Below are 22,684 nucleotides of genomic sequence, written 5' to 3' on the forward strand. Positions count from 1 at the left end.
TTTGAGAAAAAATTCTAAACGTTAACTTACGAAATAAAAATGGTAATTTATTTTTACATAAAACATCTCTTGGCGGTTCCCGATGATCCGTGGGGTGGGGCTTATCTTTACTTTTCACGGGTCGGGTGGCGTAAATCCCCGTAACTAAGGCATCGGTAGCCAAATAGCGTATGGGCTATTGAGCGTCCAGTCACCACTGTCCTTGGTATTCTGTGCAAGGACTGGAGGGAGAGGTAACCCGTGTAGTGCTGGTAAGTAGCACCATTGACGACCAGTCATAGCTCTGGACATTCAACCCACCCCATCGTGGTCTCTGATCGCTGGGACGGCGGTCTTGGTTGACCAGTGTAGCGGTGGGCCTGCTTTGCAGGTGGAGATCTTTTTGAAGCTGTCGGGCACCGGGACCTCAGTTGGAGTGTACGACCATCTCCAAGGTGGCTTTTTGCTGGGTAGCCCGCCTTTTGCCTAATATCAGGGGATTGAGTTGGGTAGTACTAGCCGCGTAGTCTCATTAATTTGACGAGGCGCGTATATAGTTAGTTAGTTTACGTCCACTAGCGACCGAAGGGGGAAATTGGTAGTAGGTTGACCCAGATTTCAAATCTTAGCGAACAGGGTGCCTGTATGAGTATTTTAGGGTTCTTCGTTTGTGTCTTGTAAATACAAGGTCAGTTTCAAATAGAAATTCCTCCATATGGATTCATCTTTTCCCTTAGGCAGTAACCCTCACGGTTTTCTTGCCGTAATCCTAACATTGCTCATCTGCTTTGCTTGTGTCTAATATAGTATGAGGAATTTTTTTTAAATGACTTTCAAGAAACATTCCACGAAAACAAACCAATTACGGAGAGGTGCAAAGATTCTAACTATATTGTTCCTCGGATACTAATTGGCATCAATTTTACTAGAGTTTTAGTGAATTATAACATGAACGTATGGGCCAGTTTCCTGTTAGAAATTATTCTTAGAAAGTATCCGAAAGCATTCTTCTTTTAAATCAAGTATCAGTCACGTGGTTTGCGGTATAGATATTTATTTTGTGTTTAAATATATTTAAGTAATTTAGTATGTGATGTGCTCTTGCAATACATCTTATCAAAACGCAAATAAACATTAATAACACTTTACAATCAACTAGAATTTCAGTTTAATTATGATTGGGGAGATATTACAGTGTGATTAAAAATCATGCATTTCTGTTCCTAGAAAAGAATTGTATTTAAATGTTTTGATTAATTTTTTGTTTGCTTTCATTCGGTATATTTAGAATCATATACATAGTGAAAGAATAGCAAAATTCTAACATATTTTTAGTGCAGTAGGATAAACAATATTACGAGTTATGAATTATTAGGTATTAAGGTATTAATTGACAGTCACTGATACGCTGCAAACCAAAGAGTTTATTTCAGCTTCCTAGTTGTGATAAGTTCTTTATCTTATTTAGTAAAATGTTAATAAAATTTGAAATTAAAACGAATGCATTTCTGCTCTGATTTATTAGCGGATAAAAATTTATTCTCTTCGTATTATCAACAATTATATTTGCGACGTTTTTATGGAAGATTTTGCAGACATCCAAAATCAATTTATGTTATTTTCGCAATAAAATAACTAGACATATGGAAAATAAAATCATAAATGAATTACTAAGTATCAGAAACTCCCATTTTAACGACTAGAAGACTTATGAATAATATACGCAAATAAAGGAAAATAAATTTTCGAAAGGTTCTTTACTTCAATGTTAAAACAGATAAATTTCTGTCTTTCAATCCCTACATGCATCTCATTTTAGAAATGATGTATACCTTATGTCACTTACACTTCAGTAGATAATGTAAACAAACTGCGTTTTCCCGTATTAAAGGTAAAAAGGAAATAATAATAACACTTATATGCTGATTTTTCTATAGAATGAAGGAATTGTGACCCATAACCCAAAAAATGTGTACAAGTCTGAAAGCACACTAAAATATTTCTCCCTCCCATTTGCAATTTTATACAGTGCGCAACATGCATAAAATCTGCCACGAATAATTTGACATGTCTTCTAGAGTATCTTACCTCAAGAACTTTATTAAATGTTATTTTTTCTAAAGTATTACTTAACTTTTAACATATTATTAATAAGCATTCAATACTCTTTTCTGAAAACATTGATTATATTTATAGTTCTGATACATATTCACTGTTGCTCACAGAACAATATTTGCATTGCTCTATATATTATATTTTATCCTGACTTTTTTCCTACAATGACATTTAACTTAATTTAATTTGACTTTAATATTATTATTTATGTCATTATTTATTTATGTAATTTTAATGTCATTTACATTCGTTAATAATCAATCCATTATAATATCATTAGATTTCAAAAGTCTAAGTAACGTTGCAGAGATTTATATTTATTTTAACTAATAATTTAAAGTTTTATTTGAAACTTTCCTATAAGCCTACATTCCCCTAATTGTCAGTGCCAGATTAGTTAAATGTTGTAGCGCGCGTGAATGCATGCAAATTTTCTATGTTGAAGGAAATAGTTAAAAGCCGAGTTTCGGTAGGAGAAATGGAGAGTTCGTCTCTGTCGTAGGTACGTTTGCTTATTGCTGGTTCAAGTGGCTTAATTGCATTGCTTTGCTGCCGCTAGCTTAAAAGGGGGTTGAAGTTCGGGATCTCGCTGAGCTCTGTAGGCTAGTTGATCACTTGTTAAACATTTAAACTTTTAATTTCAATTATCTGACTTTCATTTACCGCCCAAGTAGAGGCGAAGTTTGTTAGCGTCGCGTTGACTCATTGTAAATTTTAAAGAGTTAATAAAGCGTTTGAACCCTTCTTCTGTGCAGTTTCCTGCTACTCCAGTATACAAATAGAAGTTAACTCACCTGGACTCTACAAAGTTGAAACGTCACGTATATTAGTGGCGTTAAAATGTCACGTACCTTATAATACTAGTGTTGGGTTAAGAATAAATGCTTAAGAATACTAAAAAAATAATAAACTTAATACTTTAGGAAAAACAAGCATATCATGGAACTGCAAATTTTGCCTACAAATTGAACTTCACTGTTTACATTATTCAAATTATAAAGAAAAGCTTACTAATTTAAATGCAAAACTTGGTGAGGAAAAACATGAAATGCTTTAATAGTTTGGTGATAAGTCATTTGTTGTTGTGCTCTATACGACTGGACTTGTATTACGTACTTCAGTGGCTTGCCTTGTCGCGACAAGAAGACAGAAGGAAACAACGAATTCAATAAGCTCGAAATTGTACTTTTTAGCATTGCATTTGATTGTATTAATTCCATTTTTATTTGAAAGTTACACTTTACAAATTCATGCACTAATTTTTTTTTCTAAAATATGCCAGCGTGTGTCACATACTTATTGTGTGATCAAAATTTTAGATCAAATTTGAAAGCTCTAGTGATACATATAACTTATCCTCAGAATAAAATGTTGCAAAAGCAATACTATTAGCAATAATAATGTTTTTGATTTATAGAAATGTAAAGGAAAACAAACCTTTTGAGATTTTCAGACAAATAACGTTTACAGGCTAGAATAAACACGAGAGATTTTAGAAAGCTCATACGTATTACCTCTGTGGAAGTATATTCAAGGCAGATAAGCTAATTCAGTATTCTCACAGTTTCAGAATAATTGATAACGTACTAGCCGTTTAAGTATATTTATACAGTATAAGATTTCTAATTCTGAATCTTTCTCAGGCCAGATTTTAAGTAAATAATTTAAATTTAAGAAATGCTACATCTATAATTAAATCTAAGGTTTTATATAAATGTAAAACATATTTTAAGAAATTTTCCTAGCGAATAAATGACGTACTACTGACATTCACATTTCACAATTATGCACTCCCTTCGCAAAAGAATTCTTGTTACCCTCTGCTTTTAAACTAATTAAAATAAAGGACTGGTGTAAATGAATTTGTGCTTATGGAAATTCACATAGCACATTCATATTGCATAACAAACACGGCGTTAAATATTGGAGATTTACGATTCTGCATGATTAAAGACGTTTTTCATAAAGTCATGTATGCTATGAAAAGCATGCTAGCCACGTTTACAGAAAAACGACTGCTTTTTAGTTCGAGAAAAATTTCTACATGTTGCGCGTTGTATATTCTCTGCATTTGAACTTCATATACAGAAAAGGATATTCATTTCTAATTGGCTATTTGGAGAAAACTCCAACAAATCCCTGAACAACTGCTATCTTTGTTCTCCTACAAAACAATTTGACACCGTTCATTAAATCCCCCGCTTTCAATAGGCAATTTAAACAGTCAACTGCTATTTTTCTTCGCGAAAATAAATAGATACAATGACGGCACACTGGGTATCATAATAAGCTTGTAAAATGATACTTGAAAACTATACCGCTCTTTCTCAGGCTCGTATGTTTATATACAATTGATCCTCCCGTAATAATAGGATTGTGCGAGACACATAGCGAGGGCTCTTGGGACCCTATTTGTTTAATTAAAGCAATTGTTTAAAGCGTGATGCGAGAGATTTTTCAGCACAATCAAACAAGGAGAATTTCTGTAAACAGGATTAAACGAGGCGCGCTATGTGAGCTACCTAATTCTTTCATCAGTAGGTTAATGCCGTCGTCTGTGATACACTATATTATTTGTTGGAGTTAATATCACTGAGACACTTTTTTTCCGTTTCTGATACCTCTGCTCAATCCTCTCAACCCGTGATTTCTTTCCTCGCTTGTGGCTGAAAGGATCCTTTGTTTGAAGCAATGTACGAAAATAAAAGTAGTAAATTTGCAATTGATTGCAGCCCGTTACGGTATAACTCAGAATTTTGCGCAATCTCCTCATGAAAAGGACTTATAGATTTCCTTTTATTTTGAAAGTTCTTCATTGTTTTACATTTCGAGTAAACAATGCATCGCCTGCAATCACATGCAGATTTCCTTCGCTCCTGAATTAACTTAAGAGTATTTATACCGTGAGATTTCATGTTATTTCGTAGAGAAGATAAATAAAACGTTTCTAGCGATTCATTATGCTGTATAAATGCACTTCTCTTATGTTACCTTTCATTGAAAGTTATTTTCGGCATAAATGTTGAGACTTCTGCTTTTTGTGTAGTTTTAAATTTTATTTCGAATAAAATTATTTCCTAATTTTAGCAGAATAAATGGAAACATCTTTACTGAAAATGGTGAAATTAAATGTCACATACCACCCTCCTGACAAAAAAAGGTCTTCCTCATCTAGGAAATATGATTTTAAAATAACACAGGGATAAATTCTTAAGGCATTTATACTTTTAGTAGATGATATTATCCAAGGCACTCGTATCAGTAATAAAAAGTTTGTGTATAATGCTATTACTTGTGCAATTCATCGTCAAGCTACAGAATCGTTCCTTAATTTGTACATTTATTTACAAGATTACTACGTTTCTTTTTAATTTTGTCCACCAGTTTGAGTGCTTTAGTTAATGCTTTCTCCCTTTACTTTTATGTCGTTGCAAGGTATAACTCGTTTTGTTGCTTTGATGTTCCGCTAAAGCTTGCTATCAGGAATAGCCCCAATGTCTAGGTATATAGCACATCTGGATTAGAGAAATGAGTAATTGATGCTTACAGGTAAATCAGTTTGTCTTAAATTAATTTTTTGAGAAAATGTATGCAATTCTAGCTCCCAACATTTATTTTTAACACTGCATAATGCGCAATGTGTTTTGTTCTACTTTCTGTGGCACAAGAGTTTTGCAAGATTAGTAGCTTTAAAACTACTGAAAACATTCTCGAGATTTTAATATCCGCAAAAGAGTAATATTAAATTCTGACTTTAAAGCATGAAGACAAATCAGCTTTCCTAAATAACGTGAATTCTATTCAGTTTCCCTAACCTAATCCTTCACAAACGTATCCGCCTGTTTAGTCATGTAGCCTTCATGTGTTTTCCATATCAAAATAACCTAATTTAACATAACATGGCTTTAAATGATATTATTGGACGAACTATAATATTGAAGTGATAGCGTTAAAAGGCAAAATATATGTTTCAATTCCTTGCGATATGCACGTTATTTCAGGTATAGCTAGTTAAATGAATTAATGATGATGTACAGTAAGCAGAATACGTGAAAAGATATAGAAACATTTTAGATTCTAAGCAGAAATGAAAATTTTAGCAAAAAATTCAAAATCCTAAATAAAAGACTTCATTAAAATTAATCTTTAATTGTTAAGCATACATTATCAACAAAAAATTCTTCTTCTTTCTCTTAAGAGATTTTCTCGAATTGTACGACCCCAAAACTGCGCTTAAATTTAGATCATTTGAGCTGATTTAAATGATAATAGAAATCTTTCTGTAAAGCGCAGCACTAATACATCATTTGAAGCAGAGAACTGTAATCAATTTGTTACTTAAAGGCTTAAGCAAAGCTTAGTTAAATTGCGTGATACTCTTAGTATTAATTGTATGATGGAACGCGTCATTTCGTATTTGACGGGTTGGCAGATTTCTCGAAAACTGAATGTTACTAAAGTGCATTTTGCGATATATTTCAGAATTAATCGCAAAAAAGTATTCTTACATTCTATTTTGTAAAAGAGTGGGGCGGGATCTTACACATCCGCAAAATGCATTACTCTTACTGTTTAACAATTACTTCCTGGAAATGAAAGGGGAAAAAAATAACTGCCAGATTTCTCCGAGAAAGATCCAAACACAAGCATGTTTCTTAAGGCAAAATTCAAAGTGACGTTAAATTATATATGTAATGAATATGCACAAGACGAAAACGGAATATGAAAGCAAGAAAATTTTAAAAAACAAATACGCAGTGTTTATTAAAATTCATAGCTGGTTATGCATTGCGCAAGCTTACAACCTCACATGCAAACGCATATTGAAAGCATTTTTGCGTGAGGAGAATGTGCCTTAGAAGACTTTAAAATATTTTTTCTTTCTTTCGTTCTTATTTTTTTATTTATTTTTTGCTATCTCGCTGATTACAACAACACACAGCTCTCTTTTTTTCAAGGTTTCTTCATTGATGCTTTTATTATCTTCTTTTATACTTTATAAAGACTGTATTTTTAATAGCTCGTCCTGGGCGCTGTTGCTGTTGCCCGTGTATCTAAGAAAGAAAATAGTATGTGGATGAAAACCTTGATGCACAATAAACTAATTTCGAGTCTGTTGTTCTATAAATAATGGATAAGATGTTTCAGATTTTTAGAATTGTTTACGAATTTTAATTTTCTTAGCTAATAAATGAAATTTAATGTAGAATTTCATTGAGTCATCTCATAAATTAGGATGTTTTTACTGTAAGTTTTAATGAAATCAAAACTTTTCTTTAAGCTAAGATACATTAACCATTACAATGTGTTCTCATTTCAGTTTTAAATTTTAATTACTCAGGCGATTGTAACCCTTGTGGATTTGTTCCAGGAATTTAGAAATGAATCTTGATCTTTTCGAAGACCATAATTTGAATTAAAACATTTTCGTGCCATAAACAATTTGGGAGGTTTGATGATGAAAATATAATAGTGAGAATGCCAGAGTAAAATAATATGGAACAGGAGACTTAATTTCATATTCAAATGATTTGAAATTTTGGAACGCTACGTCTAAAAACATGCAGTGCTTAATAAACAAGCACGCCTTTTCTATCTGTCTTAGCAGGTTATCTTGCTTAAACTATCGCTTTAATCGCTAGTTTTTCAATACACAACTATTTAATAATGGTTTGATTTTCAAGAAGCAGCTTGCATCGTAAATAGTCAATACAAATCACACCAATTACTCATCACAATCTTCTTTCTCTTTCGGTGAAAAATCTACCACTTTCAGTGTTGCAGATAATCGATTGCCTTTCATAGTCGTATCATTTATATTCTTATCTATTCATTTTCTTATAACTCTTTGATTCCTAATTGACTATTGTTTTAAATTAGAGCGTTTATTCTCATAGGTCTTAAATGTGATAGACATTTTTGACTAGATCAAATTGTGTGATTTTGAGTTTCGTAGGCCGATATCGTTAAGCAGGGATTTTGGTCCAATGAAATGCATGTAAGAAAGAAAATCCATTATTTGTAGGATGACCCAATAGAGCCATAAAATTTAAGAATGGGAATACCCAAACCAAAACCATTTTGTTCTGTACATGATTGGTTATGATAATAACTGAAGATCTAATAAAAAATTCATTTTAGTCGATTAGAAATGCTTTTGCTATTAATGACTCATTAAACATTTCATGATTATATTTAAATTTCCACCTAACTGAAATTTATTTGTTTGCTTTTATATTTAATTTCTATTTTTTATTGTTAAAACTTAATTTTCTGAGATGATATCAATGCTTATTAAACTTAAGATCTTTCGTCATCTTTTTCCTCAAAAGACTATAAGGTATTTCTCCCGCTTTCCTAGCGTGCCTTCGTAGTGTAGTGGTCAGAAAACTGAGTCGGTATTTCAGAGGTCCATTGTTCGATTCCCGGGAGAAGGCAGTTGCTAATGTTTCATCTCTTCGGCTTCCAAAAAATTCTAATGTCTCTATAGTGGCGCCCGAACTAAAAAAGGTTTGGATGATGATTCTCCTCACCCCGGATTTGGTGACTGGGTCCCCTAAGAAAATCCCCTTTAAAAAGGGGAGTATATAAAGTACTTCTCCCACTTTCCTAGCGTGCTTTCGTGGTGTAGTGGTTTTGCACACTGGGCCGTTATTCCACAGATCCGCGGTTCGATTCCTGAAGAAGGCGTCGCATAATTGTCATCCTGCCTGCCCAAAAAATACCTAATATCTCTACAAGATTTTAAAATATTTTCATAGATATATAACTGTCAAGTGCTACCTTGGCAGAGGAACTAATTATTTTGATGTTACAGTGAGTCTTTTTGCATCACCACTGACAACCAAACATGATCAGAAGAAAATGTTATAGAGTCCTCTGCTCGATTTATAGACTAAACACAAGGCCTTTTTAAAATTGGTTTTTGTTGCATTTAATTATTATCACCTTACTATACATAAAGCATATTTGTAGGCTAAATGTAACCTGTTATTATTTTTAGCAGAATAATCTATTACCATTATTAAAAACAAAACCTTCTTATATGCTTATAACATAAATGTTTCATGAATGAAACAACAAACTGGAACCTATAATCATAAAACTGCGTTACTGCTTTCAGCTCTTAGAACGTAATTCCGAAAGTTAATATCTCAATATTGCCTTTATTTGGTAAAATGATGCCTATCGATGGAAGTCGTACTGGTACCTGTATGGTGCTCAAACTCTTGCTAATGACAGGCGCAATCTTGCTGTCCTTGCTACGATGACTTTCGTGGGCTTGTTCTGATGTTACTGTCAAACAAGTGATAAGTCACAGCAACAGCAGTGAGATAAGTCACAACAACAACGCAACACAGGCGAACAGGACATTGTTTAATTGTAAGGATATGTTTTCCTTAACAAATTTCTTTTAATTCCTTTCGTACAATATGCTCGGATAGTGGAACCTGTGTTAATTACATTAAAGTACGCTTTTCTAGTACTAGTTGACAAGTGCATTTCCTTGTACTCAGTTTTATCCTTTAACCAGATAGGTCATTTGACATCTTTATTACCGCTGAGTAATTAACGCATAAATCTGTTTGTGAGAATTTTGTCAACTGCAGAGATTAAGAAATCCATGTTTATTTTCTATCATTTTCTCCAGGAAAACTGACTGAAATATTTAAAGTTGAAAGTGCGTTATAATAACAACAAAACTGCTTAATAATGAAATAATGTTATTGAAGATAATTATGAATTAATGAGGAATAAATTTATACACATTTGATATTTTTACCCGAAATTGCATTAATAGCAGTAAAATTATTTCCGTTTATTCAAGCGAATATTATTCGCACGATTTAAAGTAGCATGTTTTTTTCCTGCTTACCTTTAAAACGATGTCTAGCTTAAGTTAACATTCGGAATTGCTGGAAATTCCAAATTAAGACAGCATTTTCTCATCAGAAGCTTATGTAATACTCGGCTGAAAAACTGTTTTAGGCACCAAAGGCAAAAGTTTAATTTTCAAATCTCCTTTTTGATCCATTTTGCTTAATTCTTCTACTTGAATATGCTTCTGTCAGAAACTCATCCGTCGTTTTGATATCTACTCTGCCTTTGTTTTGCCGTTTTTCCTAAACTTATGTAAACCTACATTGACTTAACTGTTGTATGGCTTCATCCACATTAGTGAATTCCAAACCTGATTTCGAGTTCCCCCTCTAATGCAATAATGATAATTTTTTACTGAATTATTACTGTTGTCATTTTCAACTCAATGTAGCAAATAATAATAAATTTTATAACATATTTATTACTTATACTAACTATCTGGCAAATATTCTGACTATTTCTTAACACAAAACATGAATAAATAAGTGAACCAATCTACCTAAATTAATGCACTTACCTAAATTAATGCACTTTTAAATTAAAGCTTAAATTAAAGCTACCTAAATTAATTCACTTTTCTTACATTATTTCTGACCTCACGATTGCCTTCCGAATGTGCTTTAATTGCAACACGAAGCATGCCGTAAGGAGGGAGAAAATACCTTGCACGCTTATTTATTAAAATGGGATTAAAGATCCGTTGCGACAGAAATGTATTATTTCTAATAAACTTTAATGAATACTTTGCAATGGGTGTTTTCTAATCTGGAGAGTACCATTATGATGCTACTTGTCAAATAGAGTTAAACTGAAGTTTCTATTTCTGTTAGAGTAGAATTTAACTGAATTCACTCCAGGCAGCCGTAGTTATTACTGTAAGACCTTGAATTCTCATGAGGAATATAGTTTATAGAATTTCTTGGATTCCTATAGTGAACTCTGAGATGCAATCACAGTTCTCAACGGCTGAATATATTTCAGAATTTCTGTGAAAGATATGATCAAAATAAAATGTAAGAAAATGTTTCGACTAGAACGGAAACGCTCGATCTTTTAAACTCCCGCGTAGCCCGCAGAAAAGATGTGATTCGATACCGAGAGAAAAGCGAAAAAATTGTTCGCATCTAGCATCGCAAGTGCTGTAACTTTATTTCACTGGGGTTCTTTGCCACAGTTTCGATTCTAGATGGGTTATTTAGTTACAAGGATAGGAATAAAATAAGACTAGTTTCTAGGGATCTATGGAGGTTTTTTTCTCCCACAAAGTTGGATCGATGCTGTACCTGAGGTTGAGTTAAAATGTCCACTGATTTTTGACAGTCCCCAAGAGAATTTGTGGAAGAAAATAGCCAATGTAATAACTTTTATCGTATTGCTGAGAACTGTATTTTATATTTCAGGTTATTTCAATACTTCTTCATAGATGCAGTAACTTTAACTTATCTAGAATGTTCATTCACGATTCATTCGTTAAATGCTCGAATTGAGGATTGTTTTAAGTGAATAACTTGATTTAAGAAAGCAGATTCTAATCTAAAATAAATTCTTGGATGAAAAATATTGCTTTTCTTAAAGAGTTTTTTTCTATTTTAGGGAATGCGATTATACAACTAAGCTTATTTTAAATGAAAAATGTCAGGATCTCCATTGTCAGTATCTCTTCTCAGAAAATAACTCAAAAATATACTTGGAAATAACATTCGAGTAAAAGAGTTATTAATTTTAAAATATTGGCTGGCAGTTTCATGTACAGCCAGGTTTTGAGAAATCATCATCTGACTAACTGTTAAACATTCTCATGCATGATTATTCTCCATTTTTATAACTAGAAAACGGAAAATATTCAATACAAATTCAGTTTCTGTCGTAGAACTTAATAACTAGTATTTTTGAAACGCTTACAAATTATTTACTACAGTTATGATAATGAAATGTATTAGATTGGAAAAAAATAATGTTTTGAGATATGTCATTTTAAAAATTTATGTTATTTCTCGTTATGACATTACTTTTTGTAAAAGACCAAACCATTTAAATATGTATAATTATAAAAATTAATTCTATTGTTTTCTAACAACTTGCTTCATGTTTTATATATGTGCATTCGCATACTATAAGAACCGTTAAGCAAGGATATCTCAAACGAATTCATTAAAATGTAAAATGCAATTAAGAACACTAGTTATTACGAAATATTCAAAATTTTGCACATTTTTTGCTTGAAATGATATGTCAAGTAACAAAATGAAAATTCATGCGTTTAAAACGAGCATGTCTACTCATAAATAAAAGAAATGGTTTAATCATGGTCATTTTCGATTTTGGTAAAGAAAACCTCAAATGTAAAATTTAACATTAGATAAGAAATTTACCTAATCGTAGCGTAGATTTAGAATAAAACACTATCGATTTCTCGGATACGGACTCCTCTTCTTCAGGAGAAAAACATATTTTGCCCCACTCTAAGAAAATTGGTTCTAATCATGAAAAAGACAGACCTTATCTGACAATAATTAAATTGTAAAGTGAGCGCAAAGTAGAAATATGGCATTAAGCGTTCGGTCAAAGATGAGAGGTAAGGGGTCTCTGGCAGTAATAACAACTCTTCCTTTGTAAAAGAAAGGCAAGCATTGGAGAAGCAAATTTTGAGAGCACATGAAAATGGAAGAGTAAAGCGGAGCCACCTTTTATTACGTAAAATGGCAGTGTTGGCTGTCAAAAAATAGTTTTTCATATGATTTGATACAAGAACTAGATTCATTCCAAGCAAAACGTGTTTCAAGTTGTGAAAGAGACTGGTTTGGCTCAATTTAAAAATAAAACAAATTTCAAAATCTATCAAATTCTCCGCAGTCAGAATCTTAATTAAAACTCCTTCGTCGCAGTCAAAGGAAGCACAATAAAATCAATCCGCTTTCCTCAAAATGGAAGTTTTAGACTAATAAGCAATTCGTATTGAATATAATGTATATTTAAATAGTAATTAAAATTTTATTTATCCAGAAACAATTTTCTAACCTCAATAACAGTGAAACCTGTTGAGGTTAGAAAACTTCTCAGCGGAGTCTTTCTAAAGTTTTAATCATTACTTTATGTTTCACTACTATTCATATACCATACCCTTATCTTAGCAAATGTTTCTACTGCAAGAAACCTATAGCCTTTAACTTACATTCCATGCTGCCTCATAAATATTCACTTCTCAGTGTTTCACTAAGCATACGCACTTTAATTCATATTTGAAATATAACTAGGCAGTAATTTCTTAATGAAATGAGATATTTGAAAGCATCAAACGTATTTATTTATAATTTAAATATTTTAATAATTTAAATTTTTTAAATTATTTTAAATACAATTATATAAACTAAAATACATTTGACTTATGTTATACCAAACTGATATTTTGTATAAATACTTGTAGCGATATTTTAGTTCATAAAGGACATTTCTAAATCCATCTGTTACATACCTGGTGCCGAATAGTTTCCCTTCATTTAAGATAATTATAAAATGGAAAATATGCATTTAATATCAACAGGTTCTTAACAGCGGTAATCATTATAAGTAACGGTTGGCAGAAGATTTGAATACTGATGTTTACCTCTCGTTTCGTCTGAGCTAATTCTTACTACATCTCGTAGTAAGTGAAACATTTCAAGCAGCATAATATCGACCAAATGAACCAAACTAACATGGATTTAATATAGTCACTCTAATTTATAGTGACAAGTTTGTTTTATACTAAACCTTGATGTCCTGTCACTTTCAAAATTTTATTATTAAACTACCAGAACAATTTCAAATGTGAATGCGTGCTAAAAGACCCAGTATCAACGTTGATGCTGATTGGAATTATAAATCGTTTTCTTGTATTTGCTTGTCTGTCCTGTTGAATTATAAACACAAATTTGCAAACATTATACTCAGATTTTTCATCTCATTCGCAAAATATTCTACAAAAAATATCTTTATTATTATAAATTTGAAGCATTTAGTATTTAATGCATTCAATATTCTTATTATAGTTGTGGAGAAAAATGCTTGCCACTTCGTACGACTCCATTTAAAAACAACCTAAATAGCTATCTCGTTTTCTAATTAAACAACTAATTTTTTCTACATGTAGTAAACCTCTGAGTCTTATATACGAGGCATTAAATCCTTATTTACTAATACTGTTGCACAAATTATATTTCCAGACGTCTATCTTCCTCGTCTATAACATACAAAATCTTTTTTTTTTCATTATAAAAACCATAACAGATTTTGTACAAATTTATATGCCAGATATTGTTTCATTAGTCTCAACATTGCGTACATAAAGTCATTATTCAAAGTTGTTTCGTAGGGAACTCAGTCAAATTTGTTTCTATACCCCCCAGTACTCTAAATTCAACTTTTATTTTTTCTGGTCATTAGCATATAGTTATAAACTGAATTCCTTCTCCATGCACTCTAAAAATTTCATCAAACATGATTCCACATTAAAACGCCATTTAAATCATTTTAATGCGAAGCGATCAGAGTTGAGTACTAAATAGTGTGCAGTGTACACGGAAGAACAGGGGCTACTTGAAGGCAAATGAACGCCTTTTAATGATCAATCAGAAATCACACTAGTAGGAATGTAATGTGTTTTTGTTTTAGACGTAATCAGTTTTCGAATTTCAAATAATTAGGGTTGTCTCAAGTTCTAAAGCTTTATAAGGTGACATGTACTGTGCTTTTGTTTTAGATAGAATTAGTTTTCGAATTCGAATTAACTATTGTTACTTTAAGTTATGATGATATACTATATGGTGGCAAAAAAACCGTTGTATTTGATTAAAACTTGTGTTTTTAATGCACGAAGCGTTCCTCTTTTAGGCAAAGTATGTTATTCAGTTTGGCTTGCTTGAGAGCATAAAACAATTCCGAACCTTAATAAACGTTAAGCGAATTATCGCTCTGTCTGAAAATAACTGCAAAATCTTGGAAAAGTTTGAAAATAAACGTTTTAATTTAAACTCAAACTTTGAACATAAACGCATTTCTTCTGCTGACAGATTGACCACCACTTGCGACGATGCAACTAAAATAACAGTCAAATGTAATTCAGAAGTCAAACAACAAAAATCAGCGTTATATATTCAAAATTTTCACAGAGTGAAAATTTTGAATATATAAGGCTGATTTGACGCGTGAATATATAACGCGTGATTTGAAAATATAACGCTGTGTAACTGGGAAAATTTTGAAAATATAATGCTAATTTTTGTTGTTTGACTTCTGAATTAGTATTTGTTCGGCGTGTTATTGTGTCTTATTTAAATTTAATTATAGTCAAATTTAAATTTAAACGTAGGCTTATTACTCAATTATACTTAAACCTAGGCTATCTCAAATTATTTGCTCGGCGTAACAATTCACTAGTCGGCAGCAATAACGCAAGACCGAATAACTGCAAACTTTATCAGAGATGGCAGAACTAAAGTAACGTATCCGCGAGAGACAGAAACACGATCTGTCTTATAATCCAAAAACCACAGCTTAAATGCTCTTTCATTTATTTGCATTCTGTTGAGGAAAGAGAAAGGCTAAGTCATAGTGAAGTTTTAAACCATAATAACTTTCAAATGATAATATTAAAACCTTATTTGGCAAGTCGTGTAATGTGGATGTAAGACGCAATTGTTCTTTTATGTGTGGCTAGGGAAAATGAAAAGTTTGAATGGTGAAGATCATTACATGAGGGTTTAAGGTTTCTTAAAAACAAAATATCATGTTTTAATGACAGCGTTAGAAAAATGTAATCGTTTCGGTGGAGAAGCCGTACGTGGTTCAACAACCGGTATAATTAATAAAGGAATTGCAGTAGACTCTCGATATCCGGACGAAGGAAACAGGTCACGAATAATTAAAAAACACGTATAATCCAAACTATTAATTTTAATGCATATTTGGTTTATTTCTAAACAAATCAGCAATTTTACTTTGTTTTTGAGAGCTTCTAAATAGTTGTCGAACTTCACTGCATAATTTTCGAACTGCAATTTTATCATTGTATAAGGTATTTTTCCTGCCTTCCTAGCGTGCCTTCGAGGTGTAGTGGTTCTGCACGCTGGCCCGTGGTTTGATTCCCGGATAAGTCAGTTGCTTATTTTTCATCTTGCCTGCTTCCCCCCCACCAAAAAAAATATGAAATGTTTCAGATTTTAAGTTACGCCCAAGTCCAAAGAGGCGTCCTTTTAATGTTTTGTGTGTTACCTTTATTTCTTAAATATCATGTTTCTTGCACTTAAACCATAAAATTTAGTTCAATAGCAATGTCACAAAATAATATAAAAATGAGCATTTCTTTAGATATGCAGATCTTCTTTAGATCACAGTTCGACGCGCTGGAAATAATTTTTTTTTTTTTTTTTTTTTTTTTCCGTAGAGTTTTGCCATTGCTCGCTTTTAAATCATTGAGTTTGTTACTCAAAAATTCGTTAAAGGTTTTCAAATTATGAAATCGATATAAAACAAATTCCAAATTTCAAATTTGAGATTTCGGATGCCCATATTCGCAGTCGGATTAGGTTATTCAAAATTGGATGGCTCTAGATACCGTTGTTTTATCACAATGCGACAAATATGCATATATTTATGCATATTTTTCATTATTAATTTCTTCAAATATAATGCAGGACTCGAAAATTTGGTGGCAACAGTTTGAAAAGTGAACCGACATTTATAGGAGTCCGACGCAAAGCGCCAAAACGAAAGTAATAGTCCTTCGGGACTCAAATCCGTTTGGACTAAAAATCCTAATATCTCTACAGTGGCGCCCGAACTAAATGGGCGTTGGATCAGAATTCTCCACATCCAGGATTTCGCGATTGGGTCCCCCAAAACTCCAGTCGCCCTTTAGAAAGGGGAGTATATAAGGTATTTCTCCCGCCTTCCTAGCGTGCCTTCGTGGTGTAGTGGTCAGCACACTGAGCCGTTATTTCAGAGGTCCGTGGTTCGATTCCCGGCGAAGGCGATTGCTAATTTTTTATCTCTCCAGCTTCCAAAAATCCTAAAATCCTAATGTCCCTACAGTGGCGCCCGAACTAAACGGTTCTTGGATGATGAATCTCCACACCCAGGATTTGGCGATTGGATCCCTAAAATACCACAGTCGCCCTTTAAAAAGGAAAGTATATAAGGTATTTCTCCCTCTTTCCTAGCGTGCCTTCGTGGTGTAGTGGTTCTGCACGCTGGGCCGGTATTCCAGAGGTCCGTGGTTCGATTCCCGGCGAAGGCGGTTGCTAATTTTTCATCTTGCCTGCTTCCAAAAAACACGTAATGTCTCTACAATTGCATTGGAATCTCTTTAGTCGACGAATGCCAGCAGAGTTTCAACAGAAGGTTATTGCTGTCTTGGGAGTAATGAAATGATCATCATCCTCTTGGCTTGTATATTCAGTATGACTCTTTGCTTTATCTGTTCTTGTGATATTTGAAACCATATCCTCATCATTCAAGGACTGAAAGTCCAGCTCATTCGAATCGCCATCGAAGCATTCCGCGAAGTTTTCACGATGGGCATTTTCAAAGAATTTTACATTATCAGTTTTTTAGCATACAGCTTCAAATATTGCCTCAATTTCTTCATACTAAAATAAATCTAGGATTCCTTTATTCCCAATATAGGAATTCCTGTTCTTATTATAAAATTTTTCACTGCTCGGACTTGAGTGTGGTTATTTACTATACACTCTCGCGCGTAGCATTGACTGTGCGCGCGTGGGCACTGCTACGCTTGAATAATGTGCAAATTTAAAAATCCGAACCCGGATTATCGAGATTACACAGTATGGAAAATAAATGACTGCATATATGGTAAAGAAATCTTGGATATTTAAACATTAGAAAATAAAACCTGGAAATGCACACTTTTACAAAAAGGGCTGAGTTACAATAAATAGGAAAACTGAACTATTTTCATGAAAATAGGTGTTGAAAACTTTCTTCACGAGTTTGTTCGCATCTGTACAACTCCTCAGAATTTTCCAGTTAAAAAATAGACGCGTTTCTTAATTTATTAAAATTCCCCTCACCTTAATTCATCTATACAACAAAATATTTCATTCTTCAAACTAAATCAGTAATTATCCTTTAAAATAAAGCTGAATCTAATTTCGGATTAGAAAACAAAATTCTGGAATCCTAATGCACTCCTCTTTCAAAAATTCTTAAGCTACAGCTTTACTGTATTCCATTTTATGCAAAGAAAAATAAATAAATTTTGTGTCTTCAGTTCTCTAACCGTCCTTTTACCAACATGAACATCGACTGGGAAAACGATTCTTAAAAGAAGGCACACGACACAAAATGCAAGCGGAAAACAATTTGTATTCATGAGAGCACCTAGAGAGCATAATTAGGGGTCGCGCGTAGCGATTGTCAATTTATTCCCCGCCACAAACTGCATTGCTGGGAAGCTTCACATCAAGCTAACGTAATTGCATCAAGATACTAGCGATTTTAAATATTACCCTTAGTCTATGCAATGCCGCGTATCGAAGCTGCCCATTAATTCCTAACCTTCCTGCTTCTCTTCTTCATCCTAACAGAATGGATTCAGAAGACTCATGAGCTAAGTCACTCGATTGCAGTGAAATGGGATTGCTGTTATTATGATCTTCGGATTAAATGCCACGGCCAAAATGTTTTCGGCCAAAATAAAAAGGTAAAATTCCTGATCAAAGCAAAAGTAAATTATTTAACATATGTAGGAAATCCACTATTTAGTGTTAAATTACTGCTCTTTAAAATCTATGTTCTATTAGAAGCAGTCCACCAGCGGCCGAGCGGTAAAGACGCTGAACACTGGTAGTTCGGTTCGAGGTTCGAATCCCGCGAACGGGCTGGCTGCATGGGCGTTTTCGTGGTTTTCCCCATGTGTAACGTGTATACGCGCCAGTTTCTCTTAGAAAGTCTTCTACGAAGGCATCCCTTTCTTTAGGCAGATAGCCCTCGTGTGCTTTGCCATAATTAAATAATCCCAATCTATTAGAAGCAAACATCCGATGAATACAGTTACCAATTATACACAAATTTTATGCTTTTCTCTTTTACAATGCTCCTGGTATACAAAATTGTGACAAAAGTCTATTTGTATTTCTGAAAGTCATTTGATTATTTACTCCTAAAAATGACACATACAATATTTTGTTACTTGAATCAGATTAACGTCTCATTCTTATACATGTTATTTAAAAATCTGAATAAGTTTTTTTTTTCCTCCAATGGCGGGCACTTGCCTATAACGGCATTGAAGTGGTGGCCATATTTTGTGGAGGCACCTCATACCGCTCCCTTCTATGAAGAGACAGACAATTTTACATCCATGCCTTCTCCGGGATTCGAACCCTGACCCTTTGGTATTAAATTCAGCCTTCCCATGCTGTGCCAGGTTTTCATACAAAAAATTCGTACTTTATCTGAATGTTGTAATGCATCTGTGCCTGTTTATATCTTTTATTTATGGTACCTAATTTATATTAAGGATCACGCGTACCTCAATGGCATGCTTCGCGTAAACTTTAGCTATCATGATAACGTATACTCCCCGTATAGATGTTTATATGAATATGAGTGAGAGTATGTATACTTTTATTTGTTTTGGAATATATATGTATGTAAGTGTATATATATATATCTGTATCTGAATTGGTATTTATATGTATATACATATATTTTGATTTTACTGTAAGAATTATGTTAATTTTATTAACAGTTAAATTTTAAGTTAAAGTTCCTTTCCTGTCAAATTCTTAACTTCAACTTACTACTTCCGGCCAGAACGTAGTTTTGGAATTTGCTGAATATTTAATGAGGAGGAGCGGTATTTAAACCACGAAGTTACTTACTGAGTCAGAGAGAATCAAAGTTTCTGATTTACGCGCGTCTGCCTTTTTGGCTACTCTCTCTCTCAAAGCTGTTATTACGCTCGGCCGTACTCAGGCCCTTGCTAAGCTTTGTAGTAAAATAAGTTAAGGGACCAACTCAAATTGAACCTTGATAGCTTCGGCTATACTTCTTTAGTTAATCTTAGTTTTAGTTTAATTCTTAGTCTTTTAAGTTCAAGTCCAAGTGCGCGCTTTGCTTGTACACTCCCAGGCGGAGTTTTGTTAAATCTTATTGGAATAATAAAGGGTTAGTTACCCTTCTATCTTGTTGTTTCTTGTCACCGAACGCAAGCGATTATTCGCTAATCAGTTCTTAGATTCCTCACTTCCAACATTAACTTAGAATTCCAAAGTGAGGTACACTACATTACTTTTCTTCAAGTGCCTTGGGTGCACATGTATATTTCTTTTTTTGCATTTTATAAATGTCGTCTGTTCTGCCGGGATTGCGGCCTGGCAGCTAGTGGTTGACTCCCACTGAATTGTTAACCAATTCTGCATGGATATATCTATACCTGGGTCGGAAGCCAACTCAGCGGTTTACTCCCCTAACTACTATACCGTCTGGATGGCAAATCTGAATAAATAAATTCACACAACTTTAAATTATTTTAAGTAACCACTGAAATAAAAATATTTTCTTGGAAAAATCATAAAATTCGATTTACAGTTTGTTTATACGAGCACTTAGGTTTTATTTCATCAGTCTTTTTTAATTAGGCAGAGAAAATTTCTTCAAATGGGGGGTTGTTAAATCATGATCTGGAGGCATCGGAACAAAAGGTACAATTAATTAGACTATGCTAATAATGCTACGTACACAAAAGTAATTTACAATCCTACAATTAAAAAAAACCATCTGGATAATTTGTATTTAAATAAAACACCTTTCAAGAACTGAGAATCAATTTTATGACCTACATTAAAAAATACGTACATTCTTATTACTGCATTACCATTTCCGACTGTATAAAACTAAATTTAAAATTTACGAAAATGTGATTTTTATTTTAAACTGTAAATGTAATTTTGACCATCTTATAGCGTATATATAATGACATAACCTGTTGAATTCAAATATCAAAGGTAGATTTGCAAATTGTTTTTATTATTTTTGATGCAGGCCAAATGAAGTCTACAGAATGCCTGACTTCAAGGAGTATGTAAAGTAGTGGATAACACAAACGATATGAAAGTATAAAAAAAGCGAAGAAGAGAGGCACATATTAAAAATGAAAGGAATACTATAAAATAGTTTATATAGCTAGGTGTTTAATATAATTGATAAAAATGATGTATATAAACTAGACGGGATTCACTTTGTGTGCTGTCGTTAAAAGATTTTGGTTTGGTTTGGTTTAACTGATTATGGCAAAGCACACTGGAGCTATCTTCCTAAGAGAAGGGATGACTTCGTGGAGGAATCTTTAAGGGAAACGTGCTCGTATACACGTCACACATGGCGAAAACTATGAAAACGCCCGTGCAGTTAACCCGTTCACCTGGAATCGAACCCAGGTCGGAATTAGCAGTATTCATCAATTTTACCGCTCGGCGGCCAAAGATTATGTGTAGTCTATATACAAGAATCAATGAAAGATTGATTCATGTGATTTAAATAAATTGTAATAGTTCGAAGAATTTAGTTAATGATACTGCGTGTGCTTAAGTTTGAACACGCACTAAGTATAAATCGTATGATTCCCCAATTTTCCCAGTAGTATTTAAATGTTATAAATTGATAAATAATATTTGTACAAAAACGTAACTCAGTTTTGTAACGCATCTTTAAGGAATCAATTAGCAAAAATAAACATAAAGCATTTATTTATCTAATTAATCTGTCTGAATAATATCATCAATTTTGCTGAAATCCTAATGATTTATCCCTTTCGTGCTTTTAATGCATTTTTCATGTTTGTTTTAAGACATTTAAACTATAACATAATATTACATGAAACCATTGTATTGAAAATGTATATACTCTTGCGAATTAATGTTCAAGAAAATGTGCCAACCCTATCCAATTATTTCTCAAATGCCAGTAGTTAACATACCCTAATTATACTCTATAGTTGACTAAATGGTATTTTTTTTAAATAATGCAAATTAAGCTTGTTATTATCATTACTCTCCCTTTATTTGATTTCAGCACTTTCCTTTTCTATGTGTCTTGCCACTATCATTTTAAAAAATTCTGCTTAATAATCAGTACTTAAAAATTATTTGTTATTAAAACATAATATGTTGAATGAAGAAAACAACCAGTTTTTATGTAATAAAGCACAACATTTTCAGTCTTTTAAGCACATTACTTTTTCCCAGTAAATTTTAGTAAGATTTTAAAATACTTGAAAGCAAATGTTTTGTAGATTTCAAATTAAATGGTAAATTCCTAAAATCATCACAGGAAAGACAGCACCTAAGCAAACTCGAAAGATGAACGAACTCACATAAGTCTCTTGGGATAATTTATTTATAAATTCACTTAAACTGATTTCTGAGTAATAACTGAGCAATCGCCTATGTGGCAAATATTTAATTAAGTGTTTTTAAATATATGTTAAAAATCATTAGACATTTTAATTAAGTTGCTCTTTTATTATAAAAGTAACGACTCCTATTACAGCTAGGAAATATAACTGCGGAGCTTGAGAGTGAAAATAAATTGAATATTTCAGCCATATTTTTAAACTGCTATTTGAGTTGAATACAGAGTTTTTCCATAAAGCGACGTTTTTGCTTCATCATATATTGTATTAGATTAACCTTACATTCCGATCTGA

General features: G+C 32.8%; 1 non-coding gene across 1 annotated transcript; it reads left to right on the forward strand.

The window, feature by feature from the left end:
- The first annotated feature begins 16,911 nt into the window (after window positions 1–16,911).
- On the forward strand, window positions 16,912–16,984 carry TRNAN-GUU (transfer RNA asparagine (anticodon GUU)). The gene has a single exon. It is a non-coding gene; the product is annotated as a tRNA-Asn (tRNA).
- Window positions 16,985–22,684: the final 5,700 nt, after the last annotated feature.

This window comes from Stegodyphus dumicola, chromosome X2 (assembly GCF_044657685.1).
Source record: "Stegodyphus dumicola isolate Sdum_Otavi_A_Nest chromosome X2, ASM4465768v1".
Lineage (NCBI taxonomy): Eukaryota > Metazoa > Arthropoda > Arachnida > Araneae > Eresidae > Stegodyphus > Stegodyphus dumicola.